The following is a 25,234-nucleotide window of genomic DNA, read 5'->3' as shown; positions in this document are numbered from 1 at the left end:
TTTCACTCCTCATCAGCAACATGACTTACACCTGTTGCCGACAGGTGCATCTAATCAGTGGGTCAGGATATAAGCAGCTCTTGCTCTGCTATTCATTGCCAGATTGTCTGTGGAGTTCGCCTGACTCTCCAGTGTTTCATCTGCTCCTGACATTCTGTTGCTGACCTGTCTCATTGCTTCTGTCCTGGTAATGTGACCCTCTTTCTGTCCCTAGCTCTGAGAACTGTGTTTAGATCTCCTTGTTTTTGACACTGCCTGGCTGACCACATCCTTTATCTCATCCCTAGTATCCTTACCACTTTATTATTTGAAATAATAAAGACTCTTTCAAACTACTCTGAGCTCCAGTGTGCTTCATTTGGGTCCACACCACTCACGAAGAGTGATTGGTTGTTTGTCTCTATGTTCAGGTCATTATTGAAAATGAGAATCAGTTCTCAACTAAAGGTTAAAGAAAATGGCTAGAAGTACCCATGTTTTGTGTAACTTTGGCAAAGTGAAACCAAAATATCAAACATATGGGAGCTACCTTGTTGCTTTTATGATTCTTCTCTCTGAAAACACTTATTGGTCAAAACCTTCTATCATGAGGTAGATTTCGTATAGATTTTACACAGAAGAGGTGCAGACGTGTCGTGCACAAGATTTTGCTTCACAAGATTAAAAAAGTATTACACACTTATTTATCTTTAAAACTGATTTTACATTAAATGATACTGTATTTACAGTACACAGGTATGAAAACATCCACCTGTCCATCGACTTTTGAGTGTGTGTGTGTGTGTGTGTGTGTGTGTGTGTGTGGGGTGCCGGAGCCTATCCCCGCTGCCTATGGACAAAAGCAGACTACACATTGGATGTGTTGCTCATCACAGGACTGGTATGAAATAAAAATAAAAAAACTATGTACAGTCTGTATTTAAATGTATTTCATTGTCCAGTTTAAAAGTATAAATTGACTTACTAATCAGACAATGTTTTTCTGACCATTATAAGGATTAGTGCAGTACAATCTGCTTTTTAGATTCTCTTTATTTATCCCCTGCTCCAGTTTTCATTTTTGTACAAAGACAATGGCAATCCAAAATTCAGTGAAATGAAATATTTTGAATGAATTGTTTATTTTGGTTTGTACATTAATCACTCCACTTACAGTGCAATAATAATAAACATAAAAACCCAAAAAGAAATAAGCTAGAAGCAAAAGCTTATTTTGTGCCTATTATGATTAATGAAAACATTCTTGGCAAATGCTTTCGCTTTCGTCCGTCTTGCGCTGGTCCAAGAATTTCCCCTTGATCCACTGCTTACATTAAATTAAATGTGTACAGCATCGAGCAATCTCATAACAAAATAAATTAATTAATAACAAAACCATATCTACCATCTCAACTTAATACTCCTAAACGATTTTATGCTTGAACACCTTTAATTCATCAAGTCTATTCCATAATTTCACACCCACAACCGAAGTACATCTAGACTTCACATTTGTCCTCACTTCAGTACATACAAAAATATAAAGACCTCAAATTATTATTTCGCTCTCTTAATTTAAATAAATCATGAATGGTATTTGGATCAATTTTTTTTTTCACTTTAGAAATAATGTCTAATATTTTAATATATACAATATCCTACAATTCATATCCACATCCAATCCATTCATATCCATAAAAATATATAAAACATATATATATATACTACATACAGTTGCGGAAAAAATTATTAGACCATCAAAAGTCATCAAAAACAACGGTTATGCAATCAAGTACTAACTCCTGTGTGTATCATGTGACTAAAACAGACAGAAAACAAAACATGGAAAGCCTAAAAGCACTGTTTTTGGCAGCACAATGCCATAGCTATTAATGTAAGAAGTTAAGTGATTTTGGTTATTATCAAGAAAACATGAAAAATGGCTAGATATCAGCCCTGAAATTAAACTCCTCTGAGCTATTTTTGTTATCATAATACTTGTCCAAACAAATATACCTTCAGTTGTACCAGGTATTAAAATGAACAAGAAATTGAAGAAAACAAGGGGTGGTGTAATATTTTTTTCCGCGACTGTATATATCTTTATCAACTTATAATATTCCATATTTGTTCTGTAAAATATGTCAATGTGTGCCTGAGTTGTCTACAAACACTGGAATAGAGTCAACACCTAAGCCATGTGAAAACCTGGTGACAACTCTGTCAGATGTCACTTTAGTCTCCCATCTCTACAAACTAAACAATCCTCATCTTTTCTACACCAGTGATCGCACATGAGAGCAAGAGACGACAAGCTTTAGTGAAATGTGCCCTGACTGGAGAGGCAAGCTGGCCCTGCCACTCCAGCGACTGTACCACTGGAGAGGCCGATGCGTTAACCATATGGGCCAGGGGTGGTCAATAGGATTACACCCTGCACCTCTCCTTCTCCCTCTTCTCCCCTCCTCACATAATCAGCCCCAGGATGAAGTCTTTGCCCACCAAGCCTCCGCTGAAGTATCCCAGATCCCCCTTTCCCCTACTTGGGAGAAGGGAGAGTGGGGCAGCGGGGGGCTCGTGGTGCAGAGAGAAAGAGCAGGGGCGACCACCAGATGGATTAACATATTCAACAGTGGCAGAGATCAAGCCTTTAATAGAGTGAGGACAGAGGGAGGCTTTGTCTCACACATACAGAGTCTGAGAGAAAACAGAAATGAGTGTAAGCAGGATTTGTTTTCATTGTCATGGAAAAACAGTGATGGGCTAAGTGATAACAACTCACATGAAGCCTTTTTTTTCCTTAGAAATGCAAGCAAGGACGTGGACATGGAAAAACAACGGTGGTATGTTTCTGTGATTCAACCTTTGGCGATCTGGAACTGGGTCGGTCTGTCTTATTCACCATTTTGACCATTTTTCTGGCACAGATTCTTCATAACAGTACAACTCAGACATGTACTTCTCTGGTTTGACCGTTAGCACTTAGTACTTAGTTTAGATGTTACATGTCAACATATGAACATCAAGCATAATATACCACTATAGATGCTACTACTTCCAAAAAACTTTAAAAAACCCAAAAACAATTATTCAGCTAATATGTGATGAATCATATCTTTACATTTAATTCAGCCTGTCTGAATCCCCTAGTTCACCAATAATTGCCAATAATTGGCAAAATGCATGTTTGGAGGAACCACATTAATGGAATAAACATGTGATTTTATATTACATACTCTTGTGGATATATAATTATTTACTTTAAACTAAACACAAAAGAATCCACTGAAATATTTAGGGAATCTAAATGTAAAGAGAAAAAATAGTTTTAATTTTTATGACAATTCAGATTTGGTTCTCTTAAAGGATATAATGAGTTTATAAATTAGTTATGCATGTAGCTCAGGGTGGTAAACACATTATAATTTATGCAGCTCAGTTCATAATGGTGATAATTCTGTATAGATAAACTCTATATGGTAGGGCTTTTAAGTATCATTATTCATTGATATCAGTGAATCTTTCATGGAAAATAACTTGATTTTTTGAGGTAGTTTTTCATGTTCAGATTCTCTGTATTTCCTTTAGAATGAACAGTTGTATAATTGAAAACCAAACATTGCCATTATGTAGTAGTTGAACTTGAATCCAAACTCCTTGTTGTTCACCTGTTCTACCTCCCAGTATTTTAACTGAATGTGCAACTTGTTTTTACCTCCCAGTACTTTATTTATTTATTTATTTGTAAAAAAAAAAAAAAAAAAAAAAAAAAAAAAAAAATCTGATACAGTACTCTGTTTTACAAGTGTGTATTTGTGTCTGTCTGTGCAATAACTGTTTTTATATGTTTTAGCTGTGTTTATGTTTTGTTTCTTTTTTTGTTCATGTCTTTTTTGTATTCTGTGACTTTGTGAAACACACAAGATTCCAATGTACCTATACTGTGATGTATCCATGCAAATGGCTAATAAAGTCTATTCTATTCTATTCTATTCTATTCTATTCTATTCTATTCTATTCTAGAAAAAGTTTTACTCAGTGTTTTAGAAAACGAGTTATGAATGAATATTTTTTGCATGTTTTTAACATAATGGGTTCTGAAGGCTCTACTACTACTAATAATAATGAACCTATAACACTAAAAGAGTGTGCAATTGAAATAATACAGGATAATATATGAACTATTCTCTACTGCTACTCAAATATGGACTGAGTAAAGGTCTGGAGTATTTACCCATACTACTCACACAAAGACACACACTACCCATGGCCCTGACCCAGCATGGGCACCAGATTAGAGACCGTTTTCTTGGTGTTTTTTTCTTCTCATAACATGTGAATAGCCAGTTAGATGCTGGACCAAACATTATCCAACACATTCATCTCCACATCAAAGATGAGCCCAACGGCCAGAGGGATACCACCCTGAAAGAGAGCAAAGAGTCTGCCGCTAACGTTGGATTAGAGATCTAAAAGTAGAGAATAAATGGTGTTGTGTTCATGACTGAATGATGATATTTGCTCCGGGTAAGTTCACATTCTGTCTAAACATTGAGTTAACGGTCAGTAACCGTCCGTGTCCTTCATAACATATAGTGAAACAGCATCTGAATTGTATATTAGATCCCTCTATTTGTGCCCATTAACCCTTAATCTGTCCACCAAGGATTGTACTGTTTGCATTTTTTATTTCTGTCACTCTGGTTGTATAATTGAAAACCAAACATTGCAAAAAGCAGTGGTCAAACATAGAGGGTACGTAAAAGATACCTGCATTATATAGTAGATGAACTTGAATCCTAGTTGTTTATCTGTTGTTGCTGTGACCATGTCGTCCCTCCTTTAACCCTCAAAGACCCAAACATTCACCGTCGACCAAAACCATCTACTGTTCTAAACTGTTTAATACCGGTTGATCCATTAATCCTATCAATACATGTGAATAAATTTTTTGCAATTTTTTTTGAAGATGCAGTTTGTCATCTTTTCATGGTCATCAGATATGACCCATTTGGACTTTCAAAGGCTCCGTGCTTACCGTGGAAACACCGTCATCTTATACAACATTGATTCACCAGTAAAACCCATGGAGTTGGATAAATGACAGTTCATGTAGATGCTCGTTTTAATGTTTACTTACAGATATACTTCATTGAAAAGCCTGTTTTTGATATAATAACCCTCAACTTTAATCTGAGACTCCAGGAATGTTCATTTTCAGACACGAGAACATCAAATGGTAAATGGATGGTAAATGGACTGCACTTATGTAGTGCTTTTCCACACCTTCATGGTGCCCAAAGTGCTTTTACAAAGCCTCACATTCACCCATTCACACACACACTCATACACCAATGGGTGGCTGCCACCATGCAAGGCCCTGCCAGGACCTACTGGGAGCAGTTTAGGGTTCAGTGTTTTGCCCAAGCACACTTCGACACGCGGACAGTCAGAGCCAGGATTCAAACCACCAACCCTTTGGTCATTGGATGATCTAGGCCAGAGGCCCCTTTCCCCAAAGGCATTTCCAAAGAGTCACAACAATAACTGACACTCGTAAATTATAGATAGGATTCTGAAGGTAAATAATTAGTGAAACTGTAAAGAAATGAGCAAGAAATTTAACTCATGTTGAAAACATTACTGTGCATGTTACAGACTTGATGGTTAGCTTGTGTTTTATCCTAAAGGGCGGCTGTGGCTCAGGAGGTAGAGGTAGAGCGGGTCGGATCCAGCTCTGTCCTAGACATGTGCCGTTGTGTGCTTGGGCAAAAACTCCACCCACCTTGCCTCCAATGTCCCTCCCACTGGTGTATGAATGTGTGTGAATGTTTGGCGTGGATTGGCAGGCAGTCTTCCGTCAGCCTGCCCCAGGGCAGCTGTGGTTACAGATATAGTTTACACCACCAGAGTGTGAATGTGAGAGTGAACGAAGAATGGATCATATGTAAAGCGTTTTGAGTAGAAATCAAACCCATTATATTATCATTAAGGTAAAGATGTATTTGTGTATTACTGGAAAACAGGAAATGGACAAACACAAATAATGCATTTTGATTAATACGATTTACTGCTGCAGCATCATCAGCCTATTTACGTCAGAAGTATCCAGAACTCACCCAACACCTAAGATGGCCTAACAGAAATGACATTCATTTTGACTCTAAATGAATTCATTCATGTTCATTTATTCATGCATGTTCTCCCTGTATCTGCATGGGTTCTTTCTGGGTTCTTCCTCCCTCCGTACATAGACATGCACTTTTATAGGTCAGTTAGAACCAACTAAATCACCTCTAGGGGTGATTGTAATAGTGAATGGTTGACTTCAGATTATAACCACCAGGTATTATGTTATTAAGGTTATTATGAAAACAGAGAAAACTGAAGAACAGGTGACTTTTTCAGCAAAGAAATCATTAACTAAACATAAATCCAGTGTGTCCATCCACTGTCACTGATCCAACTCCATGGGTTTTACTGGTGAATCAATGTTGTAGAAGATGTCTGTGTTTCCATGGTAACTACTGAGCCTCTGAATGTCCAAATGGGTCATATCTGAGTACCATGAAAAGATGACAAACTGTATTTGACACCAATTATTTACATGTATTGATAGGATTAGTGGATCAACAGGTATGAAACAGTTTAGATAAGTAAAGGTTTTGGTCGGTGGTGGATGTTTGGGTCTTTATGGGTTAAACATAATATTCACATTTTGATGGTTAACAAAATTTCAAAGCTGCAAAAAGTGTTGCTCCTGAGACTGAATGTTAGGAACAATTCCATCAAAAGGCTGACATTATTTCTGATAGGAGCATTATTAATTAAAGTTTTTATGATTAGGTTTAGTGCTTGACTTAACAGCACCTGGTTAGGGTTGAAATAGACACTTGGGCTTGGTTTGTTGCCAAAAACAATTAACAAAAATGTGATTAAGAAAATAATCACAGTCCATTTTTTTTAATACATTAAGCCAAAAGTTAGTATTTTCCAGACCAAAGAACTTTTATGAGTTAACTTAACTCTCTATAGGGCACTTATAGAAATACTAAATACTAAATTACAACTTTCAACCTTAGTGTGTTATTGGAGGACATAAGAGTTTATTTTGTGATTTTTTTTTTTTTTTATTGTTATGTAGAAAATCAGTGAAGTTACCATTTTTGGTTCCTTACCTGTAACTGGCAAAAAAAATTAAAAAATGAAAATAAAAATAAAGAAATAAAATAAAATCAAGGAGGTAAATATAAAAAAATACAAGAAAAACACATGTAAGGTGAAATGAAACATGTATTTTAGAACATTAGAACATCACTTTTAGAACATTAGACCAACATAAGTGCTGATCCAGACCCCTGTCCACTTCCACATTATCCCTTTGAACATCATTCCTTACATTAGTACCATTACTTCGTGGTACCGAACAAAGCATGTGCACTCACTGTTCATGCAGAGGTGGACCTTACAGACCCTGTAGACCACATTGGACCTGAGATTGTTGACTCACTGTCCTCACTGGAACTGTTGCTGTCACTGTCTTGTAATGTATGCAGAAGTTACCAAAAATAGTCACTTGCCTGATGAAGGGTTAAACAGTTATGACTGTTAGAGTTTTCTGGACTTCAGAAACAAGTGTGTCTGCTAAGTTAAATATTTGTAACATGTTAATGTCAGTTTTCTGAGTTCCCTTTGAACATCTAACATTGTCTACATGCTGCAATGGAAAGGAAGACACCCACTGACCTGAGGAAAGTCGAACATCTAATGTACGAGACCTGGACAAGAAATTAAATATGACCAACTTCTATAGATTGTAAAGACAAGCTCAGCATGTTTTATAATTTATAGCATATTGTTAAGTGAGATTTTCATGACACTGTTGTTTTCCTACAGAAATAATCATATTATTTAGACACTGTCATTGTCAGGTGGTACAAAGTTGTTACAGTATCTTCACTGTTGGTAGAATGTGATCCATAAGTGATTTGAGGCACTGATAAAGGATGTTTTATTGAAGTGTATTTATTTTTTTGTAGAGCAGCTCTGATTTGTCAGGTTTGGCAGCCGTACACCAATCATACTCTCACTGCGGTTCGAGGGTGCGATGGGAGAAAAGACGTGGAGTAGAATGAGAGATTGAGAGAGGCTTATGGAGACAATACAGACGCAGCCAGAGGGTGAACCTGCTGCCTGACTGCTGGTGTTGTGATGGATGAGGTCACTCAGAGGGCTTCCCCAAAATGCAGAGTGTCTTCCAAGGGTCAGCCTGGGGTTGGGTACAGGTCAGAGTGCAACTAAAGGGGAGACGAAGACTTAGAGAAACACGACGAATGGTAATAACCAAAATCACTTCAATTCTTACATCAATAGCTATGGCATTGTACTGCCAAAAAACAGTGCTTTTAGGCATTCCATGTTTTCTTTTCTGCCTGTTTTAGTCACATGGTACACACAGGAGTTAATACTTGATTACATAACCATTGTTTTATATGACTTTTGATGGTCTAATCATTTTTTCCTTGACTGTACATGAGAGGAATGTAGTTCGTTATGTAGGGACGAAGGCCTACAAATCATAATAGCAGGCAGTGTTATTCCACTAGGGTTAGGGTTAGGGTAGTGTTAACCCTAACCCTAATCCTAACCCTAACCCTACATAGGCAATGGGGAACACAGATAAGATCCCGTTTGTCTGACACCCTTTGATCAGGAAGTGGACATATTCCCACAGAGATGAACCAAATACAGTTAAAAATAACTTTAGTAAATGCTGACATGAACTACAAGACACAAAAGGAGAATTCTATCATAATAATAATTTGAGTTCAGATACATTTTTGGTAAAATTAACATGTTTAAACAATTTAGCTGAACAATAATGGAGTGGTTTTTTTTTATGATTTGTTCACAGAATTATTCATTCATTCATTATTTGAACCCACTTTATTCTCACTAGGGTCACGGGGGTCACTTGGAGCCTATCCCAGCTACTTATGGGCGAAGGCGGGGTACACCCTGGACATGTCACCAGTTCATCACAGGGCTGAACATATAGAGACAAACAATCACTCTCACATTCACACCTATGGGCAAGTTAGATTAACCTGTTAACCTATCAGTCCATGTCTTTGTGTGGGAGGAAGCCGGAGTACCTGGAGAGAACCCACGCAGACACGGGGAGAATGTGCAAACTCCACACAGAAAGGTCCCACCCCCTCCCACTGGTGTTGGAATCTCACCCAGGACCTTCTTGCTGTGAGGGACGAGTGCTATCCACTGGACCACAGTGTCACCCCACTGTGTCCTTACAGAATTAATTATAGAATAAGTCAATCTAAATCCAATATCATAATGCTTACAAAAATAACAACTAATTTACTAAAAAAAATTGTCTTTAAAATGCCTCTAATGTGAGAAACCTGTACATTTAAACATAGATGCAGAACAGAGGCTTAGAGAAACCCCATGATTTAAAGTCTGCGCAACAAAAAAAATATGACAATGAATGTGGGAAGCAGAATACCACAGACACACTAATATTTCCTCCAGCCCACAAAATTAGCATACATGCTAATTCTAACACAAGTCAAGCACACAAGCACTTTCCGGTGTTGTCACTTAGTGTCCCTGGGTGGGAGGGCCAACAGTGGAGTAGCTATGTGTGAAGGTAACCTTTTCAACCGTGTTGGAGCCACTTGGTAAACACACACTATAATTACTGCTTATTAGAGGCTATAGGGGCCCATTAGTGGCACTGGCCCTACCCCTCGCTGCCTGCCACCTCATTATAGAAGGCAGCACAGCACAGTCGGCCTCATTACCACCTGCCTGTTAAACTCATGCACATACACACACACACACACACACACACACACACACACACACACACACACACACACTGGTATCTCACTATCTTTATGAGGACACCCATTGACACAATACCTTCCCTAGCCCCTTACCAAATAACTTCAACTGTCACTACTGAATGCCTGACCCAAAGACCGGGCCTTGACTCAACTCATTTCATACTGCAGCTGGGTCTGCTCGGTCAAGGCACTGAATATTGACCCACTGTACTTGTAGAGTTCAATCCGAGGTTGACGTTGTGGTTTGGTTGAGTTTGGGCGTAAAACTACTTGGTTAACTCATGACGACCCAAACATCCATCCCCAACCAAAAGCATCTACTAATGTAACTGTTTAATACCTGTTGATCCACTAATCCAATCAATACATGGAAATAATTGGTGTAAAATACAGTTTGTCATCTTTTCATGGTCATCAGACATGACCCATTTGGACGTTCTGAGGCTCCGTAGTGAACATGAAAACGCTGTCATCTTCTACAACATTGATTCACCAGCAAAATCAATGGAGTTGGGTCACTGACAGTGGATGGAAATGCTTGGTTTATGTTCAGTTAATGACATATTTTACTGAAAAAATCAGTTGCTGTTTTTGATAAAATGACCCTCAACCGAGCTTTTATGAACATCTTCATGATCAGTAACTTAAATACAGGAAAATACCTGACTTATAGTGATAAAATAGAAAATACAGCGGACACTATTATAAATAAATGATGATAAATCACTGAAGAAAGGTTAGGTATAGAGAACATTTCATTTGGGAACTGACATAAAAATATTGCTGGGTCTTTATGGGTTAAGATTCGGAAAAGAAATTTGCAGTACAGTAACATACAGTAAGAAATCCACTACCTTACCAGGTTGCAATAACCAACCCCATCACACTGAGGTTTTACTGTTTAACAACGTCCCCTGGCACATCTCACAAGTTCCAGCATGTAGTTCCAATGTGGATTTCATTGACTTACTGGGTTGAATGTTTCACTCTTGCTCAGCCCTAGAACCGATGGTGCTGAAAACAGATGCCAGGGGGACAGGTCTAAGCGGCAACATGTGACAACTTCAGACAGATCAGGCTCCCTTTGACAGTTCACTGGTCTTCAATCATATTTCCATTATACACTTTACTGTTATTTACCACCTCCATCCTACTGGACAGTTACATTTTACTTGCACATTACAGTTTATTATTGCACCTGACTGTTAAATAATCTAGAATCTGTTTGTACTTACTTGCATGTTTGCTCTTACGTATTAGTTTTTTTTAGTATTCTTGTATTATATTCTTTCATTGCTGCACTGCAATTGGGATCCATCCATCCATCCATCCATCCATCCATCCATCCATCCATCCATCCATCCATCCACGATTGTAGTGCACATATTATTTATAGATGTCATTTGACTTTGTTGTAGTTTATATCTATAGATATTTCTATATATACTTTCATACTGTTGTTATTGTTGTTATTTCTATATAAACTTTTTTTTTTTAATATATCATTTTACACTTTCTGTGATTGTTGTTTCAGCTGGTTCTGGAATAAGACAAGTTATTTTCAGATGCGTTTTTCCACCTTTTTACTTTTTTTGGTTATTCAAATAATCATTTAATTGAATTGAATAAAAAAAAAATTGTTGCAAAAACAACTGATAGCTGCAGCTTTTGTCAGGTCAAAAATCCACCCCCACCAATCTTAAAACAACTCTTAACCCTTAAAATGCTGACACATTTGTTTGGTCCTGTATATGATCAAGGAGGATGTAATTGCAGAAATAGAATAATAAACATTAATCACACCAAAATGATAACTGTTGTGTTTTTGTTACCATGGAAAGAACCGTTTTCTATTTGAGTTAATATGTGGTTGTGATATTGGGGGTCCTGTGTGCTGTGTCACTGTGGAGTGTGATGGATAATGAACAAACCTCCTTAAGTATTTTCAGATAGGATGAGTTTGTGGCTGAACGAGCGACTGAGCTGCTTCAACTCAGCATAGAAAAGATGAGAGGGCTTGTCCAAGACAGCCTTAAGCCCGTCCGGTGTCATCTCCACTACAGAGTTGGCCCTCCTCACATACTCGTCCAGTTTGTCTACACCACATGCCGATTTCACCCCCTAACGCACCATAACAAAGAGGATAACAAGAGGGTAACACTGGACACTATACCGGTCCAGTTTGTTTAAAGCAGCCTTTATCTTCTCTCTCTCTCTCCTTTATCTCCGATATCTTGCAAGTAAGATTTTTCTCCATAATCATGCATTTCTTTGAAGAGATTCCAACACTCCATTATTCTCCAGTCATTATAATAAAAGATAATTAACAGTGGCCTTTTAATGTGACCTGTGTGAAGTTAAAACATCACCAGTTGTACACTTTAACCCATAAAGACCCAGTGCTACTTTCATGGCAGTTCCTAAATTAACTTTTCTTTCTATTTGACCTTTCTTAAGCGATTTATCAGCATTTATTTTGCATCATTTCAGTGAAAATCGGCTATTCTCCATTATTCAATTTACTGATCATATACTTCAATAATCACGCTGATATTACATTTGAAGGTTACTACATCAAAAACAGAGAAAACTTAAGAAAAAGTGACTTGTCCTATAAAATATACCATTAACTGAATGTAAAAACAAACGTCTCCATCCACTGTCATTGATCCAACTACATGGGTTTTACTGGTGAATCAATGTTGTAGAAGATGATGGTGTTTCCACGTTCACTACAGAGGATCTGAACGTCCAAATGTGTCATATCTGATGAGCATGAAAAGATGACAAACTGTATTTTACACCAGTTATTTATGTGGATTGATAGGATTAATGGATCAAAAGGTATTTAACATTTTAAATCAGTAGGTGATTTGGATCCCAGTGGCTGTTTGGATCTTTATGGATTAATCTGACAGACTTGGTTCCTTTACACATGACACTGACATGCATGCTATGTGTTTTGCTGTGTTGACCCAGTTTCAAACTCCTGGTTGTTTATGTGTTGTTGTTGTGACCTAATCCTCCCTCCTTTAACCCATAAAGACCCAAACATCCACTGGCGACCAAAATCATTCTCTGATATAAAATGTCTAATACCTGTTGATCCACTAATCCCATCAATACATGTAAAAATAACTGGTGTAAAATGCAGTTCGTCATCTTTTCATGATGCTTTAACAGACCACTTTAGTGAACAGTAACTGCACAGCATCAGTGAGCCTGTTATACGCACACCAATACTCTGATCATTATCCAATTTCTGGAGTTATCAGATTATTCAAGTGATCATGTAAACAGTGTAATCTGATTTCAGATTTCATTCTTTCACATCTGCACCTGTGTAAACACAATTAGTCTTACATGGTCAAACTTCCTGTTACTGTCTTCTGCTCACATTTGACTAAATAACTTCTGTTCTCTATGATTTTAATTATGTTTACACATGTGCAGATGTAAAAGAACAAAATAAATCAGATTAACCTGTGTACATGCAGGAAGACAGAGTGTTGAGGAGAAATCCAGGTGTGTTGATCTGATTTATCATAATCAGGTAATCAGAAAACAGCTGGATAGTCAGGCAAGAAGCAAAAAAATCTGGCAAAGAGTAGCTGAGCCTGAGCAGCTCATATGCTGGCCAGTTGATTAGGCACACCTGTCAGTAAAAGGTGGACCTGGTGTTTCTGATGAGGTGTGGTAAACTGAAGGAAGAGACAGCTTCAAAGTAAACTGTGACAGATTGGAGTATTAGGTCCCCCTTACCCCTACCCCTTGGCCCTTGCACTTGGCACTACCCCTTGAAACGGAGCTGCAAGGGTTAGGGGCTGAAACATTCCCCTATGAAATGGGACAAGCCTTCGCAACCTGTTAAATCATCAGCAGTCATCAATGCCTGTATTAACAGATGCAACAACTTTGTTTCCGAAAGTTTTTATCATGCTGTCAGTATCTGTAATCGTCTCTGTTCCATGGGCTTTGGTCATCTTTTCGCAGCTATCAACTATAAACCACAGAAATGCGATGTATAACATTGAAACGGCATTAAATGGTCGATCAAATGATTAAGTTGTTTATGAAGAAAATACGTACATTTGTGTGTTTCTTTCATCACACTGCTGCATTTTTTGGCTGTGTTTACCTCCATCTTGCCAATGATTTGAACAGAATTACAGGAAATTTCTCCGACCCCTCCATTTGTAGTGTGGTCCTGAAATATCTCCATTTTGAAGGCTATACAGCCCTCCGCCTTAGCCCTTCCCCTCCGTCTAATCGAGAATCGGCACAACACTACCCCTTCACGTGTATGCAAGAGTAGGGGTAAGGGGGAGGGCCAAGGGGTGAATTGGGATTCAGTCTTAGTGTGTATGTGCATATAACAGGCTCAATAACAAGAAGTTTAAGTCTACCATCACTATGTATGTAATTAAAGAAAAGAAATCTGATAATGAACTGAAGCGTCTAAACTTAGGTTTTCGATTATTGCATTTCTTAAGTGCATGTAAACATGTCTGATCTTATTATCACAATTATCTGATTACTCCCAGTTTTCTTATTTTTATGGTCATGTAAACAGGGTCAGTGTTGACTTCACACTTCAAGTTCAATGTTTGGGTTTAGAAAGGACAAAATGTAAGCCTTAGTAGTGGGGTTTGTTCTAGCTATATTTGGCAGCATATCGTTAGCCTCATAGCATAATTACCTAAGTCATACACTATATGGACAGAAGTATTGGAACATGTTGAATTCAGGTGTTTCTTTTCTTACAGGGGTCTGGGATACAAAACAATAATGACAAATGTCAGAATGTAGTTTTATATTGGGATAAATATCATTACATTGGTTAGTTTGGTTTAAATTGTCATCTTTGCTTTCATAATGCCTCAGAAATAGAAAACAGAAAAACAGAAAATTTTACTTAATTTCTCTTAACATTGATTTGGATTTTTTTTTTGTGGGTTATTTTTTAAATCCATGTCTATGATTTTAAATGTTCTTCCTCTAAATTTCTAAAATATTTTTTGTCCTCTGACTGTAAATAATAATTTTATTATTACCACAACTAACCATCTACTTTCTTCACATCTCATTCCGGAAGAAAATTCTCCCATTAAACTTTAAGGAAATATTGAGGTTTATAAACCATATGGACATAAATATTGGGACACATCATGTCTACAGCTGTAAGATGTCCTGTTCATAATGATCTGAGATATAAACATCAATATTAATAATCAATATGATTTTTATCACAATATAAAACTACATTATGACACTTGTGATTTTGTTTTGCATCCCAGACCCCTGATAGAAAAGAAACACCTGAATTCAACATGTCCAAATGTATGACTTAGGCAATTATGCTATGAGGCTAACAATATCCGTTATATGTGCATGCACACAGACAACAGATATGTTTCTTTTAATTGCCCCCAGTGTGCCTCAGTTTGATCCAGTCACTGTTAGACAAACCCAATAATGTCCCCTTCCCATCCATGCCACCCTATGCTGTCCACTGTGCCTCAGACAAAAGCCTCCTCTCTGACAGCAGGCACTGAACCGGGTGCAGCTGCCACTGCTGTTTCTTCACGTTACTGGCAAAGTCCAAGCCACTGAACAACCCTGATTTAGTAGCGAACACAGGCGCTATATTCTTCACCAGAACAGACCCTCTGCCTTCCATTTCTTCCAGCCCTCTCTGCCCTCACTGTGCCCCCCATTAGGGTGAGTCTGTTTGACTCTGCCATGGCAGCAGAGGCAGAGGATGGGCTGCCAGCAACAGCCCCTCCTCCTCTTTGACTCCCGTTTTGTTTCTCATTCTTTCAGTTGCGGTCCTCGGAGCTATTTGAGGGACTGCACCATGGCAGCATTGGCAGTTGTGGACTTGTATCTGTCTCAGTTGCAGGCAGTCTGTGTTTTTTTTTTTGCTTTGTTCTATTTTTTTTTCCGTGTTCCTCCAGGTGAATGTCAGGCAGGCGAGTGCCAGAGAAGCAGATGGCTTCAGGAAAGTGGCATGTGGAGAATACTAAGTACTATAGTGAATAGATCAACAAGGCCTCATAAATAAACTCTTAAAAATGTCCCAAAATGATCCTTTTTACTTTTCCAAATGATGCATATCAGAATTCAACCAGATGCTTATATGTATGATGGAAAAAACTCATTTAAATTATAACTGCAATTACTTGAGCTCTTATATTTGTAAAATTGACCATTCCTCCTATTAGTTTTGTTAATAATGTATCCCAAAAATGTCATTGTTGATGTTTGTTACTGGATAGGCAAATGCTCCTACAAATCCAATCTAGGATGACATGAAATCAATGTTAGAATCCCTTATTTTACAGAAAACTATGGAAACAAAAATAGCCCCCCCACAATGTCTCATTTCTCTTAGCTTGAATGCAGTGCCTCAGATGTTTCGACCTTATATTAGACAGTATATACACCAGTGAGGAGCTCAGTATCCAACAAGGGAGGACCGAACATGTCAACAGTGTTAGAAAATATTTGTCTGCATGTGGCATCACAACGCTATGTTTACACCTCGAGGGCCAGTATCCTGTTTTAGATATTTCCATCTTCCACCACACCTGGTTCAATTAATGATCAGCTCATCATCACACTCTGCAGAAGCCTGATAACAATGTAATGGCTTCCAGGTGTGGTGGAAGAGTGATATATTTAAAACATGCAGGATACCGGCCCTCGAGGACCAGATTTGGACACCCCTGGAGGATATATGATGAATTAATTCTGCAGAGAATTAGGGCTTGAACACATTGAAGCCTCCGAATGTGTGAACAGGACATATATGTTAACACTGGTAAGGTAAGAAACTCAGTTTTAGCTGATTTTTTTAAAAGAATATGGGCAGAATAAACAGTTCAAAATTCATGGAACATTTTCTTGGTCTTGGAGGGGTATTTAAACATAGTATATTTTAACCCATAAAGATCCACTACTGGTTTTGTGGCAGTTCCCAAATGAATTTTTTCCTCTATTTTGAACCTTTCTAAAGTGATTTATTACCATTTACTCTAATATATCCTCTGTTTTTTTTTTTTTTTACATTTTGAGTGAAAATATGGTATTTTCTTGTATTTAATTTACTGATTATGTAGATGTTCATTAAAGCTCAGATTAAAGTCGAGGGTTATTATATCCAAAAAAGAGAGAATTGAAGAAAAATATTGTTTTTCGTGCAAAATCTATGATTAACTGAACGTAATTCCAAGTGTCACCATCCACTGTCATTGATCCAACTCCATAGCTTTTATTGGTGAATCAATGTTGTAGAAGATGACGGTGTTTCCACGTTAACTATGGAGCCTCTGAATGTCTAAACGGGTCATATCTGATGACCATGAAAAGATGATAAACTGCACTTTACACCAATTATAGAATTAGTAGATCAACAGGTATTAAACATTTTATATCAGTGGATGATTTTGGTTGCCGGTAGAGGTTTGGGTCTTTATGGCCTAAGCAAACATCAGGCGGTGGCACAGACCATTGTCCTAAAGGTAGAATTAAAAGACTAGGAACACAGTTTTGTCAACTTTGACCCAGAGTTAAGAATCATCAGCCTGGAGCACCTGTTAGCCTCAGATGTAATTGGTTTAGAAAGGCTCCCCTCGTCTTGAACAACAGGTTTCTTCCATAAGAATCTGCTGCAGTCCTGCTGCCATGATGTTGCTGTTTAAGAGGCTGCTAATAAAGGGGCATGTGTGGCTTTCAACATACAAGCATATGTATGTGTGTGCGCGTCCACTCCAGGGTGCTCTAAACTTTGAGGACAGCCCCTCTAGAAAACACAGGCCTGGCCCTCCAAACTCAAAGGACGGCCTCCATTCACCGCCTGGCAACGGTGCTGAGAAATGGAGAAGAGATGGGCCGAACGGAATGGGTGGGCAGTAAATTATCAGCTTTTAGAGGCGAAGACACGATATTTATTTATAGCATTCTGTGAGGACACTTGGGGAGGGTTGAAATAGAGCGGGGAGATGTGTGTGTGTGTGGGGGGTGTCTTTTGCAAGGGGCATCTTAGGTGGTCAGCATTGACCTGCGCTAACCCCTTGTATCCTGTCTCATTCTCCCACCCTTCACACTTGTCTTGTACCCAAAGTTCCTGAGACCTCCCTGGTAATTAGGGAACGAGTCACACCCACTCCCTGCCCCCAAAGGCAGTAAATTTTCCTCCTTCTCCCAGCCTTGTGACACACACACTCACACATCCTCAGAATTAAGGCTTCAGGACACCATTCAGCCTGATCCCTACTTGCTCTATCCCCCACTCTACATTTTATCACCACCCCTTGTTTTGTTTTGCTGTCTCAATCCATCAATCTTCCCATTAGCCCTCCATATTACGGAAACCACGGAGAACGCCCCCTTTACACCAGGCCCTTCGAATCTGTCGTCCTCCCGTCAGCCTCCTCCAACTTGTGTCCGACTCCCTCTTTCCCTCCATCCTCCGGTCTGGCCTCATTAGCCTTACTACCTGTTGCTTTCATATGATCGTTCTCACCCTCGCCGTCGCCTGTTGATTCTCCACTTCCCTGTTGATTCATCTCAGCGTGAAAGGTTACATCACTCTGAGCGTAGAAGAGTGAGGTGGTGATGGAGAGAAGCATATATAGGAAGCTGGCGGAGGGGGTTAGTAGCACTTTGGGTGGTATGTTTCCTGCAAGGGTGGGACACAATGCCCCCAGTGTTCAGGCAGGCCCACAGGAGCTTGTTTTACAACAGGGGAGGGGCAGCCATCAATAGCCAGATGATGTGAACCACCCTGAGCTGATTCACAGTGACAAACAGCCCCCTCCAAGCAGACCCCCACCTCCCACACCTCCTCCTCCTCTTTTCTGCTCTTTCTCCCATCGCCTCCTTCTTTCCACACATTCTGTTCTGTTGGACCAAAAATAGGGCAGCGGAGAGCATGCAACAGTACCACCGCTCAATGGACTGGAAGTGAAGGGACACACGCCCACACACACTGACGCATACGCAAAATTTCTCACATACATAATAGACATACATGCACACACACACACGCACACACACACACACACGAACAGACCCTTTCTGTCCGTCTCCTGCTAATGACGCCTCAGGCTTCTTGGTGGAACATGAATTGGTATTAGTTTAATTAATGCAGTGTGTCCCTTTTTTTGCTTTCCCTCTCTTCATTCTCAAAAAGGCAAAATGGCTTGATGACAACATAATTGGTGAAGAATTGAAGGAGTGCTTGTGTGTCAAGTTTCCGAGTGGAACCAAAGTCCACCCCACCTTTCTGGTCCAGCTCCAGGGTCCTTATGATCTAGCTCTGGAGACCTGAAGCTTGATAATGTTTGAGTTGGTGCTGCACATCCGGTCAGTAAATGAACTTTCAGATAGAAACAGATTATTTACCAGAATATTTCCAATTTGTCACCTCCATTGTTTCTTTAGGTGAGATAAAAACACTACTACACTACTTTGGCATCTCTAAATACCGGTACAGTGAACCTTGTACAACAGTTTTGTTATGTCATTATTTTGTTGAAACCTTTAACATCCACTGTAGCCCTATTTATAAGTGAATATTAGGCTGATAACTGGAGATCAAGGTTATTACCGTTAACAAAAATTAACGAAATGACGAAAACTAGAATTGTAAAAACATTTTTGTTAACTGAAATAAATAAAAACTATAATTAAAAGAAAGAAATGATAACTAAATGAAACTGTATGGTGTGCTTACAAAACTAACTAAAATGTATAAAAATTATGGATAAAATTCCCTTCGTTTTCGTCTTTGTCAATGTCGGCTTGATATGAAATTGATTTATTTCGCTCTAGCAATTTTATCTGCTGTCACCATATGATATTTAAGGATCCGTCACTTGTGGTCACTTGTGGTTCACTGTGGTTTACTAGTCCCCACTCTACGAGGAAACATGGAGACTAAAGTTGGGAGAAAGCAGCAAAGTCCTGTCTGGGACTTATTTGAATATGGCAGAGAAGAAGAGAAAAGATATAAAAAAAACTAAAACAAAACTAAAACTAAGCATTTAGAAAAAAATGAAAACTAATAAAAACTACCAAACCTGCTCTAAAAATGAATTAAAACTAACTGAATTAGAGAAAAAAAAGTCAAAACTAAATAAAACTAAACTATAATGAAAAATCCAAAACTATTATAACCTTAGTGGAGATGTGTTTCAGACTTTATCTGAAGCTGAACATGTGACTGAAACGACATAAAATTTGTTGGTTTAATGTGGCTCAAAGGTAACCCCTAACCCTAACCCTGACCCTGACCCTAACTCTGACCCAAATGCAGCTTTTCCACTTCCAGCATCAGCTCGACTCCACTCAAATCAGCATGATTTTTATGATGTTTCCGCTGTGTGACCAACAGGTACTGTCACATGTCACTTTCACTGAGGTCCAGGCAACTCAGAGTGATGCTAAATGTGACCTAAAATACAGATCAGACATTGGTTGATTCAGAATCCTTAGTAGATCAGTACACATATGTCATCATGTCGTGCCATGAGACACAAAGGTATTAGGAAATCTCCAAAAAGTTTAATCCAGAATCTCTCTTACTACAATTTTTAATTCTATATTTATACAAATATTTATATAAATACTGAATTTCTTATTTTTCACTTTTATTTCATTTTTCAGTCATTTGTGGTTTCCTCTATCTGTCTTTTCTCTGCATTGCTTGTTGTTTGTTGCTGCTGCTGACCCTTTGTCAGACAAGTGACTATTTTTGGTAATTTCCACATGCATTACAAGACAGTGACAGCAACAGTTCCAGTGATGACAGTGAGTCAACAATCTCAGGTCCAATGTGGTCTACAGGGTCTGTAAGGTCCACCTCTGCATGAACAGTGAGCGTACCTGCTTTGTTAGGTACCATGAAGTAATGGCACTAATGTAAGGAATGATGTTCAAAGGGAGAATGTGGAGGTGGACAGGGGTCTGGATCAGCACCTATGTTGTTGAATGGTTCTAAAAGTGATGTTCTAATGTTCTAAAATACATGTTCATTTTACCTTACATGTGTTTTTCTTATTTATCTTATATTTACTTCTTGTATTTTTTTTGGTGCTACTTATGGGTAAGGAACCAAATATGGTAACTTCATTAACATTGATTGTCTACATAATAAAAACATTAGAAACATTTCACAAAAGTATTAAGTCTTGTCATGTCCTCTAATAACACACTAATGTTGAAATTGTGAATTTCAGAGTATTTCTATGAGTGCCCTATAAAGGGTTAAATGAGAAATCTCTCCATAGTGGAATAAATAAAGTCTTATTTTATCTTATAAATGATAATTCAGACACATAATAGAAATCTAAACATCTATATTCTTCGTAAAAATTTCTCAATATAATGTTTAATTTCTGAAATGATAGCCTTGCAATGAACTGGCAACACTGATACTGGATGGTAGCGGGGTAGACTCCAGGATCCCTGCAACCCTCTTAAGGATGAAGCGGTTCAGAACATGAATGAATGAATGAATGAACGAACTTGAAGTTTTACACTGAAGCGTCTTCCACTGTAGCTGAAGTTATCACTGAAGATGATTTACTCTGTATCCCTGTGATTGTAAAGATGTAACTTTTCCATGAGTTTTCCTTTTGTATTTAACACTGCATTTTCCTGAACTGTGGAATGACCTCTAGAGGACCATTCATGCCAGACATCCTATAAATCAGGGGTGTCAAACTCATTTCAGTTCAGGGGCTACATTCAGCTAAATTTGATCTGAAGTGGGCCGAACCACTAAAATAATAACATAATAATATATAGATAATGTCAACTCCAAACTTTTCTCTATGTTTTAAAGTGAAAAAAATAAAATTACATTATGAAAATGTACAAACTATCCTTTCAAACAATGTGAATAACATGAACAAACTGGAAAAAAAAGTAATTTTAACACTATTATGCTTTAGTTTTTCGTTTCCATATGTACATTATAACTTACAGATCACAGTGGATCTATAGATACACAAAATATTTAGTAACAGGTGGAATATTATTAAAATTGCACTTCTCTTAAAACATTTCAGGTTGTTCGTATTTGTTCAGGTTATTCAGATTTTTTGTGAAATTATACTTTGTTTTAGTCTAAATACATGAAAACATTTACATTTACAAAAAGAAAAATTTGGAGTTGTGGGTATTTATAGGTTATTATGAGACTGAATTGGTCTGAATGTGGAACCTGAACTAAAATGATTGTTAATATCTTCAGTGTAATTTTTGCATTTCACAAATTCATCCCGGGCCTGGACTGGACCCATTGGCGGGCCGGATTTGGCTCCCGGGCCACATGTTTGACACCTGTGCTATAAATAAAACTGAGCTAAAACAGTTCTGTAAGGAAGAATAGACTGGAATTCCCCATAAACTTTGTACAGGGCTGATCAGCAGCTACTGGGAGTACTTGGTTGAAGTTCCTGCTGCCAAAGGAGGTTCAACCAGTTATGAAACCCAAAGGTACTCTTATAAAAGTACTAAGCGTGTTTAACATAACTTTTATTCTACTTTTATTGTACTTTTATGTCTGTTCCCAAATGAATTTTTCTCTATATTTAACCTTTCTTAAGTGATTTATCACCATCAATTGTAATATTATTCTCCTTATTTCGTGTTTTTTCAGTCTGAGTCATGTATTTTCCTATATTTAATTGACTGATCATGTAGATGTTCATAAAAGCTCAGATTAAAGTTGAGGGTTATTGAATCACACATGGGGTCCCGACCCCAAGGTTGAAAAACACTGCACTAACCTGTTGCTAATGTTTGTAGTGTTGACAGTGGTTGTATTATGTGATGACTGAATAAAGAATTTCATCCTCATCATCATCATTTGTTTGGTATTAGTTTAAGAACATTGTTTGTATGGACTTCTGATTTAAGTGCAAATAAGATCACATTTTATGACCAATTCATGTGTTTGCATACTTTTTATTTCCACTATATGTATAATTCTTCTACCGAAAAAAGTTTAAAAGTGCATCTTAGTTTGCGGGTTTGTGGATTGTGTGTGTGTGTATGTGAGTCTGTGTATGAGTGTGACAGCTGGTTAGCAGAGGAGTGATAATAAAGTCCTCCACCCCCTTGTTAGGGATGATGAGCTTGTGTGAGTGTGATGGGATCAGGAGGCTGCGAGTGAGAGTAAAGGAATTTCACCAGCCTCTCAGTGCCTCCATATGACGCTAATTGCAGCAGAACGGGGACGGCCTGGTCTGTCTTGTGTACTCCATTGTTATTCCTTGGCCTATTGTCTCTGGCCTTCTGACAATCGCCATGTGAATGAGACCCTGTAAAGCCCCGCACATCCCCACCATTAGACCCCTTTAAAGCCATTGTGATGCAGCACTAAGGATACTGTAGAGCTATCAATGACTTTCAGCTGGAGCAAGGCCGCCAACACAATAACACAGATAAATTTTGTCATTTTGGATGTCCACCCGCACAAAGCCGACATCTCTCTGAACAGTCTGAAAATGCTCTCTGGGATGGATTAATCTCAAGCACTTGTCTCTTATTTTACTGAAGATATTTAACCTTTTACCCCCACCCTTGTGTCTGTGAGACACTACAACACAATGGTGTGTTTTCACGGGCTGTTAGTGGACTGTTAATGTGATGTATGTAATGGTAAATTAGGCTCCTGAAGATTTATGCGCTCATTTTTAACAATATCACACTTAGCTTCAACGCTAATAATAGCATTAGTCACCTGAAAGAAAACTGGAAGCTATTTTACATACTGATTAAACATTTTAATTATTTTTCACAGCTGACAGGTGAGTCTTCATAATTATTCTGGCTTGAAAAATACAAATACACATGCACATACAGCATCCAATCAACCTGAGTAAGTATACAGAACAAACCAAACAGGCGGAAAAAAATCATTGTTAGTTAATAATCATGAAAACATGAGCAGTATATATGTCTGAAATCTTCAAATTATGGCAGATTTCTACATTTAAAGTGGTTTACTTCAGAGATCAGCAACCTTTACAATCCATAGAAGCATTTTTGACCCAAAAGATGGAAAAACATCTGTCTGGACTCAGGAAAAATATTTAGCTACTCTGCGGAAGACTATATTTAGTTGGCTCTGTAAGACTTTATAAGATTTTATTCATCCCACCAAATGGAAATTACACAGTTGACATCAGCAAACACAAAAATATAGTGCAGGGACGACAGAAAACAGAAGATATACACTTGTGAAACAACAAATATAAAGAAAAAAAGGAATCTGCTATTTATATAAATATTTATATAAACTTAGATCTCAATTTAAATAATATGGACGAACATTTTCATGAACACGGAGAGTTGAAGTCATGCTCCTTCTGGTTAAACCCCATAGGACCTTATTACAGAAAAAGCATTAATATCAATGGTGAGAGACAAGTAATTTAGATTCAGCCATCATTTAATAATAATAATACATTTTATTTGTATAGCGCTTTTCATGGCACTCAAAGACACTTTAAATAAAGCAGATAAAAACTGAAACCAAAAACCTGAAAAACAGATCAAAGCAGGTGCAAAAGGCAGGTATATGAATATAAAACAGTTAAACATTAAAAGCAATCTGAAATAAATGACAACATTATAGGATGTTTTTCACTTTGAAAGATCATTTATAAGTCAAGGAAGTCACTTTGGTACTATTAAAATAGGATTAAAAAAATGATTTTGGTTGTTGTTCCTATATTTTCTGATGTTATGTCACATTGTGCACAGTGGAAAGGACAGGAATTGGACTCTATGGAATGAATGAACAATATATGGTGCATTGTACATATTTATGAAACTAGTAAACAGCTTAAATTTTTATTCTCAATCCATTACACAGTGAATCATTTTTGTGATATAATGAAGAAAACAATCCACTTTCATGTGTACTTACTCTTAGAAACAGACAATGAACAAATGCAAATTGAGTTTGGCCATAAAAAGCTTAATTATAATAATTTAGGTCCATGACAATGATAGACTGTTCAAAGCCACAGGGAATAACTGGAGAGGTGAAAAAATGACATTCATACTCAACACAGAATAAAAGTTTTTGAAAATGTTTTAAAGGTGTCTTTCTTTTTAAGCATACCGTCATGTTCCTGTTATGTAACTGAAAAAATTCTATGTAATGAGTCATAATTTACAAGAAGTAGATCCCAATTTTCATTCAACAAACCTCAAAAACATGTCATTAACAGTTTCAGCAACACAGAAACACAGTAAAGATCACAGAAAAATGAAGGGCAGAGGAAAGAGAGAACTGAAAGAACATAAAACCCCACCATGAACCAGATGATGGCACTAATGCACAGTTGGTTTTGTGCTGAATG

This window comes from Sphaeramia orbicularis, chromosome 21 (assembly GCF_902148855.1).
Source record: "Sphaeramia orbicularis chromosome 21, fSphaOr1.1, whole genome shotgun sequence".
Taxonomy (NCBI): domain Eukaryota; kingdom Metazoa; phylum Chordata; class Actinopteri; order Kurtiformes; family Apogonidae; genus Sphaeramia; species Sphaeramia orbicularis.
This window is presented reverse-complemented; position numbering follows the sequence as displayed.